The 22,773-nt window shown below is 34.7% G+C and overlaps 1 protein-coding gene across 1 annotated transcript in view; it reads left to right on the forward strand.

Moving 5' to 3' along the window:
- The first annotated feature begins 475 nt into the window (after positions 1 to 475).
- Positions 476 to 22,773, forward strand: part of LOC145297763 (ventricular zone-expressed PH domain-containing protein homolog 1-like) — a 97,375-nt gene continuing 75,077 nt past the window's right edge. The window contains 1 exon segment of the mRNA XM_080144006.1: positions 476 to 1,460. The gene's annotated coding sequence lies outside the window, so the exon portion shown is untranslated.

Genomic DNA, 22,773 nt, shown 5'->3' on the forward strand with positions numbered 1-22,773 from the left:
GAGTTTTACTTGGCCTGTTGGCCAAAATCAAAGTGTTGTATCTGTTCCGGCAGATACTGCAAACAAAGACCATATGTGGGGGCAACCCCACATATAAGACCTTGGTCAATGTAGGGGCAACCCTTCATACCAATTGTCACTATCCAGCTCCCCTACTCCCCGGGAAGTTGGCCCCTATTTTCCCTTCACTCCTCACATGAAAAATCGGCCTTGTGCCTAATTGGCTAGGTGGGGGAGCAAATAAATACAAGATCAAAGTGTAGTATCTGTCCTTCAGATGCTGCACCTCCAATTCTTGTTCTCTTTCGGTGGAGGAGCAGCCCTTCACGACTGAGACATTTTTTTCATTTTTGTACCTTTTCTCCACGTTAAAAAAACACCCTGGTGTCTAACTTTGTCCCGTGGGGAGGCATTGTAAATACTATAACGAAAAACCCACAAAATATCAAGCTGAATTATCTGCCCTTGTTTTGTAACTCTCACGTGTTTAATTTAAATTGTTTTAAATGTGTACAACTTGTTGAAGTTGTCATTGTTTCGCGTTTTCTGTTTTTTTAGCTGGAGTTTCGAGTGATTTTCCAGTTTATTTATTTTTATTCCATCTTCAATCCCGACTGGTATTAATTTTTCCCCCTTCCGTCACTACCATCGATTCGCATATTTTTTTTCCTGCTTCCTGGCTTATTCAATTTTACAACTTGTAACATTTACCTTCTCGGAAGAACACGATAATTAAAACGGAGGTGAAAATGAACAACATTGACTTCAAGGAAAATTTATGACAAAAATACCTGAAAAATTGAATTTTTATTTTTATTTTGTTTGTCACCGGAAACTATATCAAACCACAGAAGGTGAAAACTATCTATAAAAAATACTGAAAAAATTTAAATATAATATTATTCGGTCTCTCCGTATTATTCTTCCTATAGGATTACACACACACACACACACACACACACACACACACACACACACACATGTATTCAAAGTAAAAAAAAAAAAAAATATAAACAAGTATTTCACAATAATAACCTATGAGCAATAAAATCAACATCTCTTAAAATTTTGATAACAAGCATAACACCGCAACACTGTGGCTACCTGAAAGCAACAAAACTATTTGATTTCATTAAAAACAAATTTGACTGATATTTTATTTTGAATTTATTTAATTTACAAAAAAAAAAAATACTTTAACCTAAACAAACGAGCGACATACACACACACACACACACACACACACGCACACACACACAAATAATTTTTTGAACGCATCCACCCGGAATAATGGAATCTCCCAAGACAAACCAGATCTTAAAAACACTCCACTTATCCACACCTGTCATGTCAGTGTGTCAACAATCGTCAACAATATTGAACAAATAATTCACACACACACACACACACACACACACACACACAAAACTTGGGATTTGTCTACCTTTTACAATTAACAGGTAAGTTAAAATATTAACTATTTTTAAAAGTGGCGGTGGGGGAGATGCTCTTCCTCTTCACTGTATAAATTTAGCGTAAAATCGTCACCCAGTTCTTGGCCATATAACATAGAACAGAACGAATCCCCCCCTCCCAAATAGCTACTATTACCACGGCTACCGGTGGCCGTGGTAATACTAAGGTACCAATGCCGAATACATACCATGTTATTTTTTTCAGATCGGATTTTCAAGCTGAATTCAACTTTTTACGGTATCTTTTATTTAATAAATTAAGTAAAAGTACAGAATAGTTAACAAAACCTCTTCCTTATGTTAAAATGGGTTTCTAAATAATAACATTTTTCAGCATCGTCCGTCCGTATTCTGCATAAATACCAAAACTAATATATTTTAGATAAAAAATCTGTAATCGGACGAAACGTTTCCTCCATTTTTTTTTCTAAACATTCACGCGCGTATATTAAAAATGAGGATTTCGTTAAGATTGACACTTCTTTGTTTTCAAAGTGTTGGTCATCCGTACCTTAAAATTTGTATGACGTCACTTCCGCCGAATGGCTTTGTAAACGAAGAAGTGCCAATCTTAAGGAAGGCCAGAATGACGATTGATGGTTAAAAAAAAAAATGCATTTTAAAAGAAAATTCTGTAACTAATAATAGATTTTTACCTTCGTATTGCCATAAGCAAAATACGGTGTTTATTTAGAATTGCACTTATTTAGGAAAACAAAAATAAAGAAAAAACCTTTATGGTGTTGGTGTACCTACTTGTCATGGCATGAATATATTAGGGGTTCTGTCTGTACACATAGATTCGAAAAAGTTGTCAAAAAAAAACAAAAAAAAACAAATATATAAATAAATGTTATCAAAGGCAAGATAAGTTACTTTTCTACCTAACTGGATATGTTTTTAGTGTTTTTATTTAATGTAACTTGTTTATTCAGCTATGTATTGGAAAATTAAAAATGGCGCCCGACTCTTTCTTTGACACGGTAAGTTTGGGAAAAGGAGTTAAAAATAAAAATCTGGACAAAATACTGTTAAAAAAAACCCACCGAATATATGTCAGCCTATGTCACGATAACATATATTGAGCGAGTTTCTAACAGTCTTTTGTCTAGTTTTTTTTATTTTTAACTCCTTTTCCCAAACTTACCGTATCAAAGAGAGAGAGTCGGGCGCCATTTTTAACTTTCCAATACATCAGTACACACTGTTTTTCGAGCTAAATAAACATGTTACATTAAATAAAAACACTTAAAACATATCCAGTTAGGTAGAAAAGTAACTTATCTTACCTTTGATAACATTTATTTGTTATATATTTGTTTTTGGACAACTTTTTCGAATCTGTGTGTACAGCACAAAGCCAGATGTTATATTCCAAAATTCATAAAAATTGATCCAGTAGAATTTTTTTTAAAAGAAAATTCAAAATGTTACGATTTTTGGTGCTAGTGCACTTATTGAGCCGTGCAATTTTTTAAATCGTATTTTCAAGTTTAATTAAAGTTTTGGCAACTGTTACCTTATACTACAACAGAACACCAACCACTCTAATTTGTTTTTTTAGGGGTGTTTGAGGTCGCTGACAACGAATCTGATAATTGAACCCATTGCAAATTTACCGTTTACATAGTATGAACCCCTGGAACCTGGGACTATTTTGCGCCATTTCACCGTTTTCAGTAGTGTTTTCTTATAGTGAAGTGACTTATCACATCGCAGTGTTCTGTTGTAGCATAAAGTAAGATTTACCAAAGTTCTATATCTGTTTTTATTGTAAGGTTAAAGTACAGAATAGGTACAAAACACCCTCCCTCCCATGTTAAGTAAGAATGGCTTTCTACATGTTATTTCAGCACGGATCAATAAGTGTACTAGTAATTGCTAAAAATCAGGTACTAGTACCTGATTTTTAGCAATTAGGAAATTTTCAAGTGCTGTTTCATGTCCACCCCGATGTCTCTTTGTTTAAGTATGAGTATCGCACAAATACTCTCAGTGTCGATAAAATAAGCAACACGATCGCCAAATTGAAGAATCGCAAAGCGCCTGGAGAAGGTGGAAGGCCTTTTTGCATAAATCTTCAAGCAGTGTCGAGACGCCATCACCACTTGGTTGCATCATGTCATTGCATGCGTATAGAGTGCTGAATCTCTTCCATAAGACTGGAGTGATGCGGTTCTCCTTTCTTTTTTTCAAGAAAGGTGATTGAGCAACGCCTCTGCAGCAATTACGACCATCAATCTTATTACATCTGTACTGTTGAAGATTCCAACTCGAACGTGATCATAGAACTCCTCCTCCTTTTGCAAAGTAATTGTGTTCTGCAAAACCCAAAACAAAAACAAAAACCCACCTTTTTCCCCATTTCCTCTTTATCTTTCTAGCTCCTCCCACTTCCTGACAGGTTTCCTAACTTAAAACGTACCAAGCATTAATACTGTAACCCTTTTTCCCTCTCCCATTGCAAAACTCATTCATGTTCTGCAGGACAGGGAACAAAAACGATAAAATAACCAAACACAGCAAACTAGCGATTGAAGATAGAAAGAACTTTAGGAATAAAAACCTTTTACAAAATAACTGACTGCAACATGAATACTATTTTCAAAATAACTGGATTAAATAACCCGAAAAGGGTTGATATGCCGTAAAAAAAAGCAACCAAACAACCAGTAGGACCCATCTAAACCAGTGCGGCTTTCGGTTTGAAAGGAGTTACCCGGATCAAATTTTTTCATTACAGAGAACTCTTGGATAACGCTGTTGCCACCAACAATGCTTAGTCATTTGCTTTGTGAATTTTGCTGCAGCATTTGACTCTGAATCGAGGTGCATTATGGGAAATAATGCTTGCAGATGGATTTTTATCCAAACTGCTTAACATCATCAAAGCATATGACTGCTCCACACGCACAAAAATTCCCTGCTTTTCTAGAGTTAGACAGGGTTGCGTCCTTTTTTCCCACACTGTTTGACTATGCCATTGATAGAATCACTTGCAAGACACTTGCCAAATTTCATGATATTTCCATTGGCTGCAACTTCGTTCTGACTGACCTTGATTACATATATGATATAACCATTCTTGGAGCAAACTTTGTCGACATCCAATCAGCCAGAGATAAAATACAGAATTTCACATCTCGGATTGCTATGAAAATAAAAACCCTCTCTGTAAGAATTTTTACCTGTCGAGAAAAGCGTGATTTTTCTCAACAGGAGAAACCCTAGAGGAGGTTGATGTTTTTTCAAATACCTGGGCTCGATGTTTGCTGCCACAGGTCAGGTGCATGATAACATTGACATCCAAATCAACAATGCCTGGTGCACATTGAATCACCTATAATCCTGTCTGTGGTTTTGACCCGAGATCACAATAGGCACGAAAGTCCGGATTTATCATCCGGATTGATCCGATGAGAGCTGCGGATCTCAAAAGGTTGGTAATGTTTGATTTATACTGCCCCAGTGAAATTCTATAGCACCATTTTTTTTTTTTTTTTTTTTTTTTTTACTCCGATATGCAAATTAGGAGGCGATGTGGGATCATCTCCCTTAACTAAGCTCTTTTAAACAGGAGACTTTGTTAGTTTGGCCACACTGCATGCTGCAAACCAGGAGAATTTATCCATGAAGCAATAGTTCCAAAACTACTCCAAGATTTGTATTGTTTCAGTTATTCTCTTCTTGGGTATCATTGGCACAAGTGACGGATTTTACCTGCAACTCAACGTGTTAAACCTGAACTCAACGTAGAAGAAAAAAAACAATGAAATTCTTACCTTGCGTGATGAATCTTTCGCTGCTTTTCTCAGTTAACTGGAGTTGCAATGAATTGCCTCATTGCTTACGACGACAGATAGCCCTTGTAAAAGTAACTACGAAACGTATAACTGGACTAAACAAAAAGACCAACAACACATATCGACGACGGGTGTTTTTATAACCCACTAGTAAATTCTATGTAAATGTTGTCACATCCAACCCATGTGAGTAGACAACAAACCAACACGATTATAAAAGCAGTCGACCAAGCACTTTCGAAACTTTTACTTGATTAATGATATTAGTAAAAAAGTAACAGAACGGATTTTCTGGGGAAAACTGCAGTTGCCCCCCCCTCCCCCCCCTAGGGGTGCCTTTCAGGTTAAAATGGCTAAAATTTACATTTTTGTGCTAATTGAAAAAAATTTGATGCGTTGGATTTTTATAAAATTTTCTGAAAAGTTGTAACTAACTGATTTCTATATAATTTTGTTTGTCTATACTGCACGATAACTCTTGGGTGTGCTCCAGGGGCTCTTTTAGGGTTAATAAAAACACTCCATTCTTGGGACTATTTTATCATATTTGTCCAAAATTTTCTGTGTATGTCGATTTAGCAGTTTTGCATGGTGCTCAAGTCAAATTGTAAAATATATTAAGGTCTTGGGGGCTTTTGGGACTAAATGGGCGGATGAGGCAAATGATGGACTTAGTTATTTCCTTTTATGCATGGTGCAGAAATCAAATTTACATATGTTAAGGTCTAAAACTGCACCGTTTGTTCATTTTCACCTGGATTTGACATCTCCTGGGGAGATTTGAGGCTAAATGGGGGGGGGGGAAATGCTGAACTTAGTCATTTTTTTATGCCTCGTTCACTGTGCACTCACGAGGGACCATGCATGCTTCACTTGTTTTTTTTTAAGACTCAACTGGTTTCATTCAGCAATAATGCTAAAAGTGAGGGATCTCATGAATTTTTGTTACCGTGCTGTTTTTAAATAGTTTTTTCACGTTAAATTCAAGTTTCATGATATCTTTTTTTTTTTTTATTATTTATGTTAGGTAGAAGCACAGAATAAGTTACAAAACACCCTCCCCTTCTCATGCTAAGAATAGCTTTCAAAATAACTATTTCAGCATGGTAACAAAAGTGCACAAGTACGAACATGATAGAATCATGGACCCCTGCACACACAATAGATTAATTAATAGCTGAAGAATGCGTTTTTCAACTAACTACCATGGATGCCCGGCATTGCCCGGGTGTTTGGAGGTGTATGTTGAACAAAAAAAAAAATAGTGGTAGTAGGAAGGTAGGCTTGAACCCGTACCGCGAAGGAGAAAAAGAACAGGGAAAAAAACGTGATGTCTTTGCTGTTATGACCACCGCCAAACTGGAAGTGACATCGGTTTAAATTGAGGCTAGACAATCGAAAAGAGGGGGATGACTTTCGAAAATATTGGTGAAAAAAGCGACCCCTCCCTGTAGAAAAGTGCCCAGTTGAGGGTGAAGAAATTAATGATTTTTAACCAATTTTTCGATATGTCCTCTGAAAGGTTGAGCTTCAAAACGATACTGATCTTGTGAAAATCCGTCGCCTCTGTCGAAAGTTTTAGGCAGACATGCAAACATACATACATTTATATATTGGTAGCTCAAATTTTCGACCCAAACCTATTAAAAAGCTTGCCCTATTTCTAAAAACCCTTTATGTAAAATTTCAAATGTTTAGACCAGAAATTGTCTGAGTAATTTGATAGAGACCGCATACGTGGAATTTTTAACTTTGACCCCTATTATGACCCTTTAACATTTATTGTTTTGGGCTCAAATCAAGTTATTAAGTTAGATCCATGTTCAAGTAACCTATATCTAAAATTTCAAGTGTTTAGACCAAAAATTGGCGGAGGAGTTTGGTAGAGTTCTCAAAGGTCAAATCGTTGAACTTTGACCCCTTAACAGTCAAATTTCTGGCCGAAAACGGATTACAAAGATTTTCCCAAATCTCCATACCCTGTATATCAAATTTCGAGTCTGTAGACTAAAAATTGAAATTTATTGTGTAGGGAAATGTACACAGACAGACACTTTCACTTTTATAGATATACTAGCATTTCGACCCGGCATTGCCCGGGTGTTTGGAGGTGTATGTTGAGCAAAAAAAAAAAAATGTGGTAGAAGGAAGGCAGGCTCGAACCTGTACCGTGAAAGAAAAAAAGTACGGGAAAAAAACGTGACGTCTTTGCTATTACGATCACCGTCAAGCCGGGAGTGACGTAGGTTTAAATTAAGGCTAGACAATCGAATAGAGGGGATGACTTTCGAAAATATCGGCAAAAAAAAGCGACCCCCCCCCTTCCCGGTAGAAAAGTGCCCAGTTGAGGGTGAAGAAATGAATGTTTTTAGCCAATTTTTTTCGGTATTTGTCGTCTGAATGATCAAGCTTCAAAACGGTACTGATCTTGTCAAAATCTGTCGGCTTTGTCGAAAGTTTTAGGCAAACATGCAAACATACATACATTTATATATTGACTAGCGAGGGTACTCGGCGTTGCCCGGGTTTTTAGAGGCGTGTGTGTGTGTGTGTGTGTGTGTAGGGGGGGGGTTAGGGGGGGTGATTACAAAGTGAAGTAATAACCATGTTTAAATATTATAAAAACAAACAATGTTAAAAAACACAAACGTGATGCAATACAAACGGTCCGGTGGTGCCCGAGTGTTTGAAAAACTAAAAAAAAGTTTGAGGGGGGGGGGGAATCAAACTCGAATCATTGAGGTGAAAAAAAAAACCAAAAAAAAAAAAAACCGTGATGAATTAACTAAAAAGTGAATTAGGTCAAAATATCAATTCCGCAGTGAAGTTTGTTTTGGTTTAGTTTCCCCAAGATGTTGGGTTGAAATCCAGCTCCCCATAAAATATAGAGGTGTCCATATGAAAGCAATTGTCTGATATAAGGTTTCTACTGCATTGATCAAAAGCTGATTACTTTCTGGACGTTCCGGTGTGCTGTTGAATTTAGTTTCACTTTATTTATACTAAAAAGCCGAACAAACAGGCGACACAGCAAAATAGCGCAAATCTTATAAAAGACGATGTAAATAAATCTAGACGCGACGTGCATTCCCAAATCCTAGATATTATTATCTAGGGGGTATATAAACACTTCTAAGTGATAGTAATGACCCTGGGACCATCGGCAAAAAAAGCCTTTTTTGGACATAATAAAATGCGCACGCCACATTTGCCTTTTATATATATAGATAGCTCAAATTTTCGACCCAAACTGATTAAAAAGCTTGCCCTATCTCTGAATACCCTTTATGTAAAATTTCAAATGTTTAGACCAGAAATTGTCCGAGTAATTTGGTAGAGACCACAGAGGTCAAATTTTTAAAACTTTGACCCCTATTATGACCCCCTTAACATTATTGTTTTGGGCTCAAATCAAGTTATTAAGTTAGATCGATGTCCATGGAACCTATATCTAAAATTTCAAGTGTTTAGACCCAAAATTGTAGGAGGAGTTTGATAGAGTTCTGAAAGGTCAAATCGTTGAACTTTGACCCCCTTAACAGCCAAATTTCTGACCGAAAACCGATCACATAGATTTTCCCAAATCTCAGTACCCTGTATATGAAATTTCGAGTCTGTAGACTTAAAATTGACAGAGTTATTGCATAGGGAAATGTATGCGCACACACACACGCACACACACACACTTTTATAGATATATCGATATAGATTAAATACTTGGTGCCTGTGCATTTTTCGTCATCACTCACAGACTCTCTGCCTTCCTTGAATCTCTAATGCCACTCAAAAAGTGATGCTTGATTCATGCAAGATGGTCCAAAAGCAGTCTGAAGTATTCCATAAGTTTAAAAAAGAATTTTATTGCATATCGTTCTTTTAAAGTGTCCTCACGTTCAGATTACACTTTGGAAATTCACCAGCTGTGACAGTCAGGCTTTAGTAGGGTGTATTCCAATTGCTGCTGTTGCTGTTCATTTGAACCTGAAATCATAAAATTTGGTCAGTCATCTCATAAGATGTATAGCAATAACATACTGAATTTTCAAGAGTCTACGACAATTTTAAATGCTTGTACAAAAACAATTTGGAAACTTATAGCGTGATCCATTTACTTGTTTTCCACAATTGCAAAGTTCACTTCACTATCTTTCCTTGTTGAATCATTGAAAACTTCACAATCAGAAAATTGCAAGAGCGAATACTTTAACCGATAAAACTGCAGGTTGTCGTTACCGTGCACATTCAATGAGGTCATCAACGTTGCCCGGTTGCAAAATATGCATAATATTATCTTTTAATTCATACAGAAACTGAGACATGTATATATATTTGTCAAGGAAGTCATATACAAGTTATGTTTCTGAAATTTTTAGATGAGGATTGATAATCTGTATTATCTGGACTACTGTTCTCATATTGAGTGTTATTCTCACAATGTTTTGGACGGTGTAATCTCCAACGTACTTCAGGTGTATTTTGTTAAATTTGGGAACCTTTCTGCCTGTTGAACTCGGGTAGGGGAATTTCTGTCTGTTAAACTCGGTGGGTGAGGTGTGGAATCTTTCTGCCTGTCTGACTCCGGGGAGGGGGACCTTTCTGCCTGTCTGACTCCGGGGAGGGGGACCTTTCTGCCTGTCTGACTCCGGGGAGGGGGACCTTTCTGCCTGTCTGACTCCGGGGAGGGGGACCTTTCTGCCTGTCGGACTCCGGGGAGAGGGAGAATCCTTCTGTCTGTCGAACTTGGAAAATCTGCACAGAATTTCGAACGGAACATATAATCAAGATATAGATAAAATGCTCTCCTTTCATCAGTGTGCTACTCCTGAAGAAGGTTGGAGGTTACATTGGCCGAAACGTTCGATGAATAACATGAGATGAGAGCAGTAGTCTGATGGATCTAAATAATATATTTGCACGTTATTTATTGGGAATCGTGTCTTCCATCTCGTTTAACTGATCACACAATAATGGTTTTATGCAATCTATATGTCCAAGCATTCGTGATTAGTGGCAAACACTATGATATTTCTAGTCCATAATTGATTGGGTATAATGAAGCCTTCCACTAATGTTGACGAAGAGCATCCCATGCATCTTTAGTAGATTTGAGATGCCGAACAAGGATGTATCGTCTCTTCTCACTAAGAGAATAAGCAACTCGCATCTTTTTTTAATTATTTAAAAAATTTTTTTTTCTTTTCTTTTTTTAACAAGGGAAGTACGACTTATCAAGGCATCCAAGCCTACTCGAGGATAAGGCTTGATGAGTGTGCGGTGATCACAGAGACAATAGCGTAGTGTTTGTTATTGGTAGAAATCGGATAGAATTTGATTATTTTAAGGGAGATTCGTGAATCAACAAGAATTTGTTTACATTCGACTTGAAGAAAATCATATTGTGGGAATCGGGCCAGCAGAAAAGAATTCCAGAAGTGAGCAGTTCTAGGAAAAAAGCTTTGTTCATGGAATTTGTGTTTAGATTTAGGCCAAGATAGCGAATGGTGGAAATTTTTGATGGTCCTTGTAAGGAGATTTTTTTTTCCTTTCCTTTGTGAAAGTTTGGCAAGATGGGAGGGGCCATAAATTAACATTTTCATCAGCAGGATATATCGCATCTTTTTTTTATCATTTAGAAATTTTTTTTTACAAGGGAGGTACCACTTATTGAGGCATCCAAGCTTACTCGAGGATAAGGCTTAATGAGTGTGCAGTGGTCACAGAGACCATAGCATAGTCTTTATTAGTGGTAGACATTTGATAGAATTTGATTATTTTAAGGTTGATTCGTGAATCAACAAGAACTTGTTTACATTCGACTTGAAGATGATCATATTGGAAAGCAGGCCAGCAAAGCAGAATTCCAGAAATGAGCAGTTCTGGAAAAGAAAATTCCAGAAATGAGCAGTTCTGGAAAAGAAAATTCCAGAAATGAGCAGTTCTGGAAAAGAAAATTCCAGAAATGAGCAGTTCTGGAAAAGAAAATTCCAGAAATGAGCAGTTCTGGAAAAGAAACTTTGTTCATGGAATTTGTGTTTAGATTTAAGTAAAGATAACAAGCGGAGGAAATTTTTGATGGTCCTTGTAAGGAGATTTTTTTTTTTTTATGTGAAAGTTTGGCAGGGTGGGAGGGGCCATGAATTAACATTTTCATCAGCTGGGTATATATCAGTGCGATTTATGTATTTTCATAAACCACGCCCCTTCAACATAACGGTTGTTTCTATAATTACTGAAATTGTGGAGATCTTCCTAGGATTCCAATTTCTTTCCATGCCATACACACAGCCTTCAGGAGAATACCACTTTACAACCGATTTTACCAAGTATTTTAACCACTGTGCCACGGGTCCTACCAAAAGAACTGGATTCTGCATTAAATAACCCCAAAAAGGGTTGATATGCTGTAAAACAAAACGACCAAATCAATTGGTATGAAAAAAATGTGCTCGGGCCTAAACATGCAGATTGTGAAAGCACAAACAACAAAGAAACTATGAACAATATTGTTTATTAACGGATTTCATTATTTTGTTTCTCTTTTTTATTGTCTGTATTCCCAGATGACCTGTGAACGTGAGAGAATTTCTTTGATATTTCGTGCTAGTAAAATTGCTGCATATATTATTTTCCTGAACTATTGTCTGCATCAGAGAAGCCAATATATCAAATTCAACGTCGTCCTGTATGATTCGCTTAATATATGCATACACGTAATAACACCTTGCCGATTCTCTCCCCTTTGACAATGTTGACAATAGATTCAAGTTATTTTAAGCTTCCAGCATTTTCTTTTTTTTTTTTTTTTTACACTTTTAGAGATTGTTGGTTGTGATAAAAACACGTGCCTCGCCCTTCCGCTCAATCACATTGTGTGCCGTGGATTTCTTCATCTTCTCTTCTGGCCGTGTTGCTGTCTCTCATATTGTCGGCTGTTGAAAAAATTGCTGCATGAATTATTTTCCTGAACTATTGTCTGCAGCAGAGAAGCCAATATATCAAATTCAACGTAGTCCTGTATGATTCGTTAAATATATGCATACACGTAATAACACCTTGCCGATTCTCTCCCCTTTGACCTTTTACAACGTGTAGCGTGTTTTGAAATAGATTCAAGTTATTTTAAACTTCCAGCATTTTTTTTTTTTTTTTTTTTACACTTTTAGAGATTGTTGGTTGTGATAAAACCACGTGCCTCGCCCTCCCGCTCAACCATATCACCGACCCCAACATTGTGTGCCGTGGACATCTTCTTCATCTTCTCTTCTGGCCGTTTTGTTGTCTCTCATATTGTTGGCTGTTGAAGGGGGTGCACACACGGGTTCACAAAAATAGGCAATTTGGAATCTTAACTTCTTGTTCTAAGGGAGGTAACACTGTTTTACTAAATTAGTTTTTAAAAAAGATTATTTTTCTTACAATTACTCGAATATTTTGTTTAAGAAAAATTACAATATCGTCGTATTTTACTTTTTTTTTGTTATTGATGTTATAAAACTTTATTACATTAAATAAAGTAGTTGGAAAAATTTTTTTTTTACAACTACTTTATTTAATGTAAAAAACTTTTTTACATTTTTTACTTTATTTAATGTAAAAAATGAAAAAAATTTTTTTTACAACTACTTTATTTAATGTAAAAAAATGGGGGGGGGTCACTAATTCTTACAATTTTTTATATACTACCTAGATTATAATATGTTCGATTTACGAAAGAAGATCGCATCTATCTCTTCTTTGAGCAACTTTTACATGCTATTTTCGCACTATTTCTTGCTCTCCGCATGTTTCTTTGGCTTTTTCATATAAAAGTGAAACTGATTAAAAAAAAAAAATTAACTCTCTGGCCTTAGTGGCCAGCGGGTGTTGAAGGCAATCAGCTTTAATCATGACTCTACAAGAATATATCTGAAATCTGGACAAATTAAAATATCATATTTAAGCATATTTTATGACTGGGCAAAGCCGGGGGCCCCCATCCTCTCCGCTAATATAGACTAAACATTTTAGTCCAAATAAAACGGTCAAAAGTTATTACCTGCTGATTTTGAATGACTGCTTTATGCCAAACTTCTATAGTAAATGTAATGTTGCATTGACTAATCCATATTAATCCATATTAATCCATATTAATCCCTGTGCGTTTCGTGTGGATCTCTACTATTATATATAAGAAACCTTGTGTGCATGAGTGTCGTTCCCTATGGACTCAAAAACGGCTGGACTGATTCTTATGAAATTTCACGCAAAGGTACTTGATGTGCCCGGCAGTGTTCTTAGATAGATTTGTATCAGAATGTCTTTGATAAGTTAAGATAATCGATAATCGAAATAATCCGATGAAAGAAGGAACAGGCGATTTTGACCAAAGTTAACACCTTACACAGCCTAACATCACAAGTGCGTTTCAGAAGTTTTATTACCACACAAGCTGAAAGGCTTGCCATATAAAATAAACAGTAGGTTCTTTGATTTGAGAGGGGTATGTTCGAAATGAATGTTTCTGTTTAGAGCACAATTGAAGCATAATAATTGACTTTTGCATTTTTAAACTTTAATTCAAGCCATTATATAAAAAGTAATCCTAGAAAATCAACAGTATGTTCTCCACAGTGTAATGTAGACTACAATGTATTGTAGAGTAAGTCACTGCAGGGAGGCATGTGGAGTTTCCACCCAGATAGGTCCCCAACAAGAGCAGGCAATCAATCAATTTGATTAAAAAATGGGTGACCTCTACTGATTTCGATGACGATAAAAAAATATGAGTGTGTGAAACATTTGTTGATCATCATTCAGTTCCGGGCAATATTGGATCACCCTGTTAATGTGAGTGTGTGTGTGTGTATATATATATATATATATATATATATATATATATATACACACACACACTTTTTTACAGGTACATTTTAAGCTTCCCCTCCTATTAATTCTTACTTTCTCTCTTTCTCTCTTTAACTATATTTCATCATTCTTTCTTTTCTCTTCTAGCCCTTGTTTTCTTTATAGTAACCCTTTATATCTTTTTTTCTTTTTCTTCTCCATATTACATTTTTTTTCTCTATTTTCTTTCTCTATTTTTTCTTTCTCTATTTCTTTTTTTTCTCCTCTTAATCATTCTCTCTCCATATATATATGGTTAAGTTAAACAATGTTGCTTTGGGTAAAGTTTATGGAACAATACAGTGGGTGAAGTTAAGAAAAAAACGAAGATTTTAAAATAAATAAAAAAAAAAATAGTTCTCTTAAGACCCGTGAAAAATAAAATTTTGTGAATCCTGTATATCTACGGGGTCAACACTGTAAAAATTTACATTTATGTCACAAATGTTGACCAAGGGGAATAAGACGATAAAATGAAGGAGAAGGCATTCACTAACACACAAATTTCATTCAATGTATGAATTATTTTCCTTTGATCCATGAGATTTTATTTCTGTTTGAATTTCAGAGATGAAGACTTTTTTTTATGCATCCAAATATCCAAAATATGGTAAACATTCAAGAAAATTGTAACAACTTAGGTATAACACAATCAGCCGGTCACTGGGGTGTGACTGGCTTCACCTGTTACACTAATTGTCTTAGAAGTGGTCTCGTGAAGATGGCCAGTCATTAGGGTCTGTGTAACAAGAAAAAAATCATACCTGAGATGTTGGATGTGGGTGTGGCTCCTTTATTTTCTCAAGATGACCTCTTCACCCTGGTAGCATTCTGATTGGAATTTTCTTTCTTCGTCCTCCGGATCACTCCATTGTTTGATGGAGGCATTCATGGCAGACTCAATAAAACACGCAACATGACACAATCATAATATTTATGAGAAATTTTAACTATTTTATTTCTATACATAAATGTATTAAAATATTTTACACTGTTTTACAAAAAGGATCAAAAGCAATTAATACTTAAACTTAAAAAATTATTAGACTGAGCTACATAGATAGTCCTTACTAGTGCTGATGGAAAGGGGGTGCCGCCTCTCGTTCATGGAAAGACAGAAACATGCGTGCTTACCTCATGTCGTCCATCCGAAAAAAAGATCGATCTAGAAAGGGAATTCTGGGATTGCATTTCTTTATAACACGATCAGCCGGTCACTGGCATGTGACTGACTTCACCTGTTACACTAATTGTCTTAGACACGGTTCCATGATGACGTGACGATGGGCCATCATTAGGGTCTGTAAGAAGAAAAGCATACCTGAGATGTTGCATGTGGCTGTATAGCTCCTTCTTCTCCCAGGAAACATCTTAACCTTTGGTGGCATTCGGGTTGGAATCTTCCTTTTCCTCATGGCCGCCTCGTTCTTCAATGAAGGCATTTATAGCAGACACAAAATAAATGACACGCGACACAATTGTAATATATGTTGTATAATCTTAACTATTTATTTTTGCAAAAAATATATTACAATACAATATACAAATTATAATTAATTTTTACAATTAAACCTAGGCAATAAACTCTTCAAAACTAACTAATCTACCCTAACTAGTGTTGAGGAAGAGGGTACTCCCCCCCCCCAATTTACGGAAAGACAGAAACACGCGTGCTTACCCCATGTCATCCATCCGAAAAAAAAGATCGATCTAGAAAGGGAATTCTGGGATTGCATGTCTTTATATCTCTACACTTATGGCCAAATCACCACTCGGCCATGCAGTAGAGATATAGTGGCACATACGATATTTGGTGTATCTTGCACAGTATGTGACTAAACCCTCCGCCCGGCAATGTTTTTTACTGGGCAACACCAGGTATGTACAACTGGTACTTAGATAAGTGTGTTTTGGTTCTAAGATGCAGAGACTTTGAGATGGAAAAATGGAGGAAAGTTGGATGACTTGAGAAAACTTGGATGCACATCATCAAGGATCTTAGAAAAGTGAATTTGAACGGGATCAATCATCAAGCTCGTAAGACTGAGGTTGCTGGCTGTCAGACCATTGATCATTCACTAACACACGAGTTTCAATCAACTTGCAATAAATTAGCATTGTTAGATATATAAAAAAAACTTCAATGAATTCTGAAGAGTGAAAAAAGAAAGTTCAGAATGACTGACTTTATGTCGGCCATATTGGAGAAACCAGAAATTATCAATTCACACGAATTTGAGAAGTATAATCCAAATATTAATTTACTTGTCCAACGTTTAGTGTCACAAAAAAAACATCATCGAAAACATTAATTAATGAGAAATGAATTACCTCTCATTATAGTCGCTCTTTATCTGTTAAAAATCATTAAAACCATTTTCTCTCTGAAAATTTTCACGCTTCTCCCCCCAAAAAACATTACTGTCTGTTTACGATTTCAAAATGGCTATTTTATATTATAACTAGCAGGGGTGCCCGGCGTTGCTCGGGTGTTTGGAGGTGTATGCTGCGCAAAAAAACAAAAAAAATGGTTAATTTTTAAAAACTTTGACCCCTATTATGACCCCTTAAAATTTATTGTTTCGGGCTCAAATCACTTTATTAAGTTAGATCCATGTTCAAGGAACCTATATCTAAAATTTCAAGTGTCTAGACCCAAAATTGTCGGAGGAGTTTGGTAGAGTTCTTAAAGGTCAAATCGTTGAAATTTGACCCCTTAACAGCCAAATTTCTGGCTGACACCCGTCACATCGATTTTCCCAAATCTCAGTACCCGGTATTTCAAATTTCGAGTCTATAGACTAAAAATTGACAGAGTTATTGCGTAGGGAAATGTACACAGACAGACAGACACACAGACACACAGACAGACAGACACGTTCACTTTTATAGATATATAGATTAAAAAAAAAAGTAAATGTGCAAAATTGTGTTGTGTGTTGAATTTTCATTGAAAAAATTTAAATTTTTAAAATTTCTTTTTAGCTTTAAAATTAAAAAAAAAATTTGCTAAAGGATTGTTTTAAATTTGTTATTTGTTTTATTTTATTTTTCATCCATTTTATTTTTGTGTTTTAAAAATTTTCAAATACCATGTAATTTCTGCAGGTTCTGCTTGTATATATTATTTTGTTTATGAGTAGGTGTGACCTAAGTAAAGGTCAACTGAGGTCAGATTTAACATGAATGTCATAAATATCTGTCCATAGTTACCAGTACATTGGAGAATTCGAATAAAGACCAAAACGAAATTAGAGGTAGCTGGCCACCAATCAAAAGGTGTCGGCTGTTGCTAAAGGATTTGTCTCCAGTAAAATCAGGTAATCATGTTAACCCTAACCTTATGAATAGGGTTATGACAACAGCATATACTTTTCATTGTTTTGACTCTCGAGTATATATCCAGCCCATGTATGGAGTACTGTTGTCACATTTGGGCTGGTGTATCTGCTGCTTGTCTCTCACTCCTGGACAGGGTTCAAAAGAGAGTCGCCAATCTGATAGGTCCTGAACTGTCATCTAGGCTTCAGCCTCTGTCCCATCGACAAAATGTTGCATCCCTCTGTCTGTTCTGCAAATACTTTAATGGTTAATGCTCTGACGAACTACAAGCACTTGTACCTCCTCGACGTGACTACTCCTGACAAGCAACTAAGTCCCACCCATTTACAGTAGAGATCCCTAGGTGTAAGAAAGCCATTTACTCCAATAGTTTCTTCCCCAGAACTGCAAGTCTTTGGAACTCCCTTCCGGGATTCTGCTTTCCCACCTGTACTGACATGCAGAAGTTCAAGTGTAATGTAAACAAACATCTTGCTACTCCTCTCCCTTTTCAAAGTGGTACTGTGCCTTGTTTGGGGTGTAAATTGATTAAAAAAAAAAATAAACATCCGACACAGTTAAACACAATTAATCAACCTGAGAATCAAAACAAGGAAAAGAATATGCTGTTGTCCTAGCCTTACTTATGACCAAGGGGGGAAAAAAATGATAAAATTGATCGAATTATTCCAACTATTGTTCTCATCTTGAGTGTTGTTTTCGCAACGTTTTGGCAGTTTTATCCTTAATGAGATAGTTAAATAGTTATGTCTCTTCCCAAAATAAATTAGAAACGTTACACCCCAACTCCCTGTCACTCTGCAGAGCTTACTCTGTTCTGCTTGTGGATCACAGATTGAGGTCTCATCGAAAAAAAAACAAAAAAAAAACAAAACAAAAACAGGTGAGACAGAAAAAGAAAGAAGTCATGTGTACCTAGGATTTTTATTTTATTTTGCGTGCATAAAATATCGTAAATCCCCTCCTTCCTCCCTTTTCTCCTCAAAACCTTTCACCATACAAAAGGCTTCTTGCATAGATTGGAAAAGTGTGTCACAACACGAATTGGAATGAGGACAGGGCCACTCCTGAATTCTTATTATGGCCACTTCAACCATTTTCAGGTAAAAATACATACCTGTATTTTGGTTACCTGCAGGCTGGGTTCATTAAGAATGCTAAGAAATTGCAAACAGTTAATTCTGTCTGAATATGTGGAACTGACATGTCATTATTTTATATTGTTATATTTTTATATTTTTATATTGTTATATTTTTATATTTTTATATTGTTATATTTTTATATTTTTATATTGTTATATTTTTATATTTTTATATTGTTATATTTTTATATTTTTATATTGTTATATTTTTATATTTTTATATTGTTATATTTTTATATTTTTATATTGTTATATTTTTATATTTTTATATTGTTATATTTTTATATTTTTATATTGTTATATTTTTATATTTTTATATTGTTATATTTTTATATTGTTATATTTTTATATTTTTATATTGTTATATTTTTATATTTTTATATTGTTATATTTTTATATTTTTATATTGTTATATTTTTATATTTTTATATTGTTATATTTTTATATTTTTATATTGTTAGCTATTAGTTGTGTTTACCCAGCGTTGACCGGGAGTTTGTATTTCAATTTTTTTTTTCTCATCATTTTCTTTTTTTCGTCTTTCCCTATTATTCCTTTCTTCTTTTTTGCAATCTTTCTCTCACAGGCATGATGTTGCTAGTCTCTGTCTTTTCCATAAATACCATATGTGTTTCTCAGAATTGTTTAATCTATTCCTTACTTCTTTTGCTCCAACATGTTTGAATTGTTGATCAATTAGCTGCTTTGATGCCTCATTCTAATACAGCTTCCTATTCCAGTAGCTTCTTTCTAAAAACTGCAAACTTGTAGAACTCTCTTCCCACTGACTGTTTTCCTTCCATGTATTGACTCTGGTCTTTTCAAGACCAGGGTCAATAGACATATCTTGTCTTTGTGATAATCATTTTTCATGTTTGTTACCTCGTTACATCAAGTGGCTTCGTGCCTTGTCTGGAGCGATTTCCATAACGGAGCAGGAATGAAAATATTACAGTATGGTTTAATCATGAAAGTATTAATTAAACCAAATTATTTTAAAACTAATTTTTCTCAAGGTAATGTTGTATTGATCCATAAAATGATTGGATGTAAAAAAAAACAACTAAAAAACTAAAATCTTCTAATACATACATGTGGATTTCCTAGGATTTTTCTACACAGTTTAAATAATTTTTTTTTTTCAACTATGTAAAGGTTTTGAAATTTCTTCCAAATTCCAATAAAGTAACTCTTTATTTTTTCAACTATTAACAGAAGCTTCAAATAGCTGAGCAAGGCATAATCACGTTGACACACAAGAGTTTAGCAACATTGAGCCTGGTCAGTACTAAACTCTTTCCAATTTTCCTGAACTTCTTGCCACTGAACTCAAGCAATGCCAAATCAGAAGAGATGTGATTGGGGATTGTGCAACCTATGCCTCACAGTTACATGCATAACTACCCTTACAAGGGATATTTCATTGTTTCTTGAGACTGAACGGAGGCATTGAAAATGACCGACTTTTTCTGAAGAAACTGAAATGTATTGTGGTGGATTTAATTTTTTAATGAAATTGTTCTTTAAAATAGATTAAAAAAAAATTGTTTTCTTTTATTGTTTTTTTAAAATTTAAATGTTTGATTAATAGTAAATAAAACTATAAATAATTAAATATGTAATTGTTAACGTTACAGTAATACGAGAAATACACACATGAGAGGTCACACAAATTTGTCAACATTATAAAGATAAGAGTTCCAATTTTTTAAAAGATATTATATATATATATATATATATATATATATATATATAGACAGAGCACTATTTTAAATAAAAATTCAACTAAAATATCATATTCCACTATGTCTAATATAGCCCAAACAATAATAGCATAATAATTATAATAAAATTAGGATAGCTCAATCTAGCCCTACCCCCTGTACACCAACTACTAATTGTAATTGCCAAAACAAACTGAACTGTCCATTAGATAATAATTGCAGACACATCCAAATACTCTTCCTATTGTTCCTAATAACCTTAACCTTAATCCAACTCTTCCTCAAGTAAACTCTCAAAGCTCATTTTTAACCCCTCCCAAATTAGTTCTCCCCTAATTTCTAACGATAATAGTAACTGTTAACCACATCATGAATTCTCCGGCTATATTGCTAACTTCTCCTTCAACCACTATCCAAGCCCGAAATATCCATAACCACACTTATTCTAGCAACCTTTCATTACCTAATTTTAATATTAGTAATCATACAATTAACATTCGATGAACACCCCCTAAAACCCATGCGTACATTGGCTCAACCTCCACGCTAATTAAACTCTGCATTTCAAACCATGTCCATTCATTTAACGAAGATAACATGGATAAAAATACAGGTACAACACTTTCTACATTAATTTAAAATCTTAGGACTAAAAACATAAACTTCTCCATTAAATGGTCAATACTCAAAAAAATCTAAATCATACATTCCTAGCACTAAATCTTGCCAGCTCTGTATATCTGAAGTTGTAAGCATTATTACATTATCTCAAAGGATTAACATCATTAATTCTAAAAACGAATTTATTTTAAGCTGAAAACATTGGAAAAAAATACAAATATAGTAATTCGAAATTACGTAACTTCCCCCCCCCTGTAATCTCCCTTTTACCTATAATCCCCTTTTCTCTTTTATTTACCATTCTTTAAATACTTTTATCCCCTCGTGTTTATTACTCCGCATTCCGTTTTTGATCTTTACTGTCATTTTAATTAGGCAACAATCATTTAAGTTCCAATTCACCTTATATCCTTTTAATGCGTTTTTTAACCCCTCTTTGTCTTTTTAGTGCCTTGATATTATCTTTCTCTTCTGTGCCTTTTTATTCTATACCGCTTTATTTTCTACCTCTCTATTCTAAAAAAAATTTTGGGTTTGTATTACTGTACACATAGATTCGAAAAAGTTGTCAAAAAACAAATATAGAACAAATAAATGTTATCAAAGGCAAAATAAGTTACTTTTCTACCTAACTGGATATATTTTTTGTGTTTTTATTCAGTGTAACATGTTTATTCAGCTCGAAAAACATGCAGTGTTTACCGATATATTGGAAAATTCAAAATGGCGGCCGATTCTCTCTCGGAGAGGGTAAGTTTGGGAAAAGGTATTATAAATAATAAACTAGACAAAATACTGTTAGAAATTCGCTCAATATATGTTACCGTGACATAAGTTGACATATATTCGGTTGTTTTTTAATAGTATTTTGTCTAATTTATTATTTATAACATCTTTTCCCAAACTTACCGTGTTAAAGAGACGGTCGGGCGCCATTTTGAATTTTCTAATACATCGGTAAACACTGTATGCTTTTCGAGCTGAATAAACATGTTACACTGAATAAAAACACGAAAAATATATCCAGTTAGGTAGAAAAGTAACTTATCTTGCCTTTGATAACATTTATTTGTTATATATTTGTTTTTTGACAACTTTTTCGAATCTATGTGTACAGTAATACAAACCCGAAATTGTTTTCCCTTATTTGTTCTTCTTTATTTCGTTACCCCCAACCTTTTTAGTACCTTAACGCTTAACTCTTACTTTTCGAATTCTCTTCCCTGAACCACGTTTTCATGTTGATTACCACCTATCCCTCTATATCCTCACGTAAATTTATTTCCACTTAAATCCATCACTCATTTTAACATTTGCTAGGCCCGCTCCTCTACAACACTCTTGAGACCAGCATATTTCATTTGCCCCCATTTCATTCTCTAACTAGATACACATAAGTTTGAATGTCTTACATTTTTACTTTTTCACTAATTTTGTTTTATTAATTTTAACAGTTCTTTCATACACAGCTTATTTCTCAATATTATCTTTATGTAATTTTTTTTACCAATATATATATATATATATATATATATATATATATATTTAGTAATGTGATTGATAATTTAAAAATCAAATTATAATTAAAAATCCGTTTCATAAGAAGGAACAACAACAAAATCAATTATTTGTACGATCGTTTCGGAAAACAATGTTTTTATTGTGGTAGACATCAAGTTACGGACAATAATTATTACATATAGTTTTTTATCAAACAAGGTTTCCTCATCAGCAAATATTGGAAAGGGTTTTTATTAAATGTAAAAGACACAATAAATAAACT

Source organism: Euprymna scolopes, chromosome 18 (assembly GCF_053919585.1).
Source record: "Euprymna scolopes isolate OS-2025 chromosome 18, ASM5391958v1, whole genome shotgun sequence".
Lineage (NCBI taxonomy): Eukaryota > Metazoa > Mollusca > Cephalopoda > Sepiida > Sepiolidae > Euprymna > Euprymna scolopes.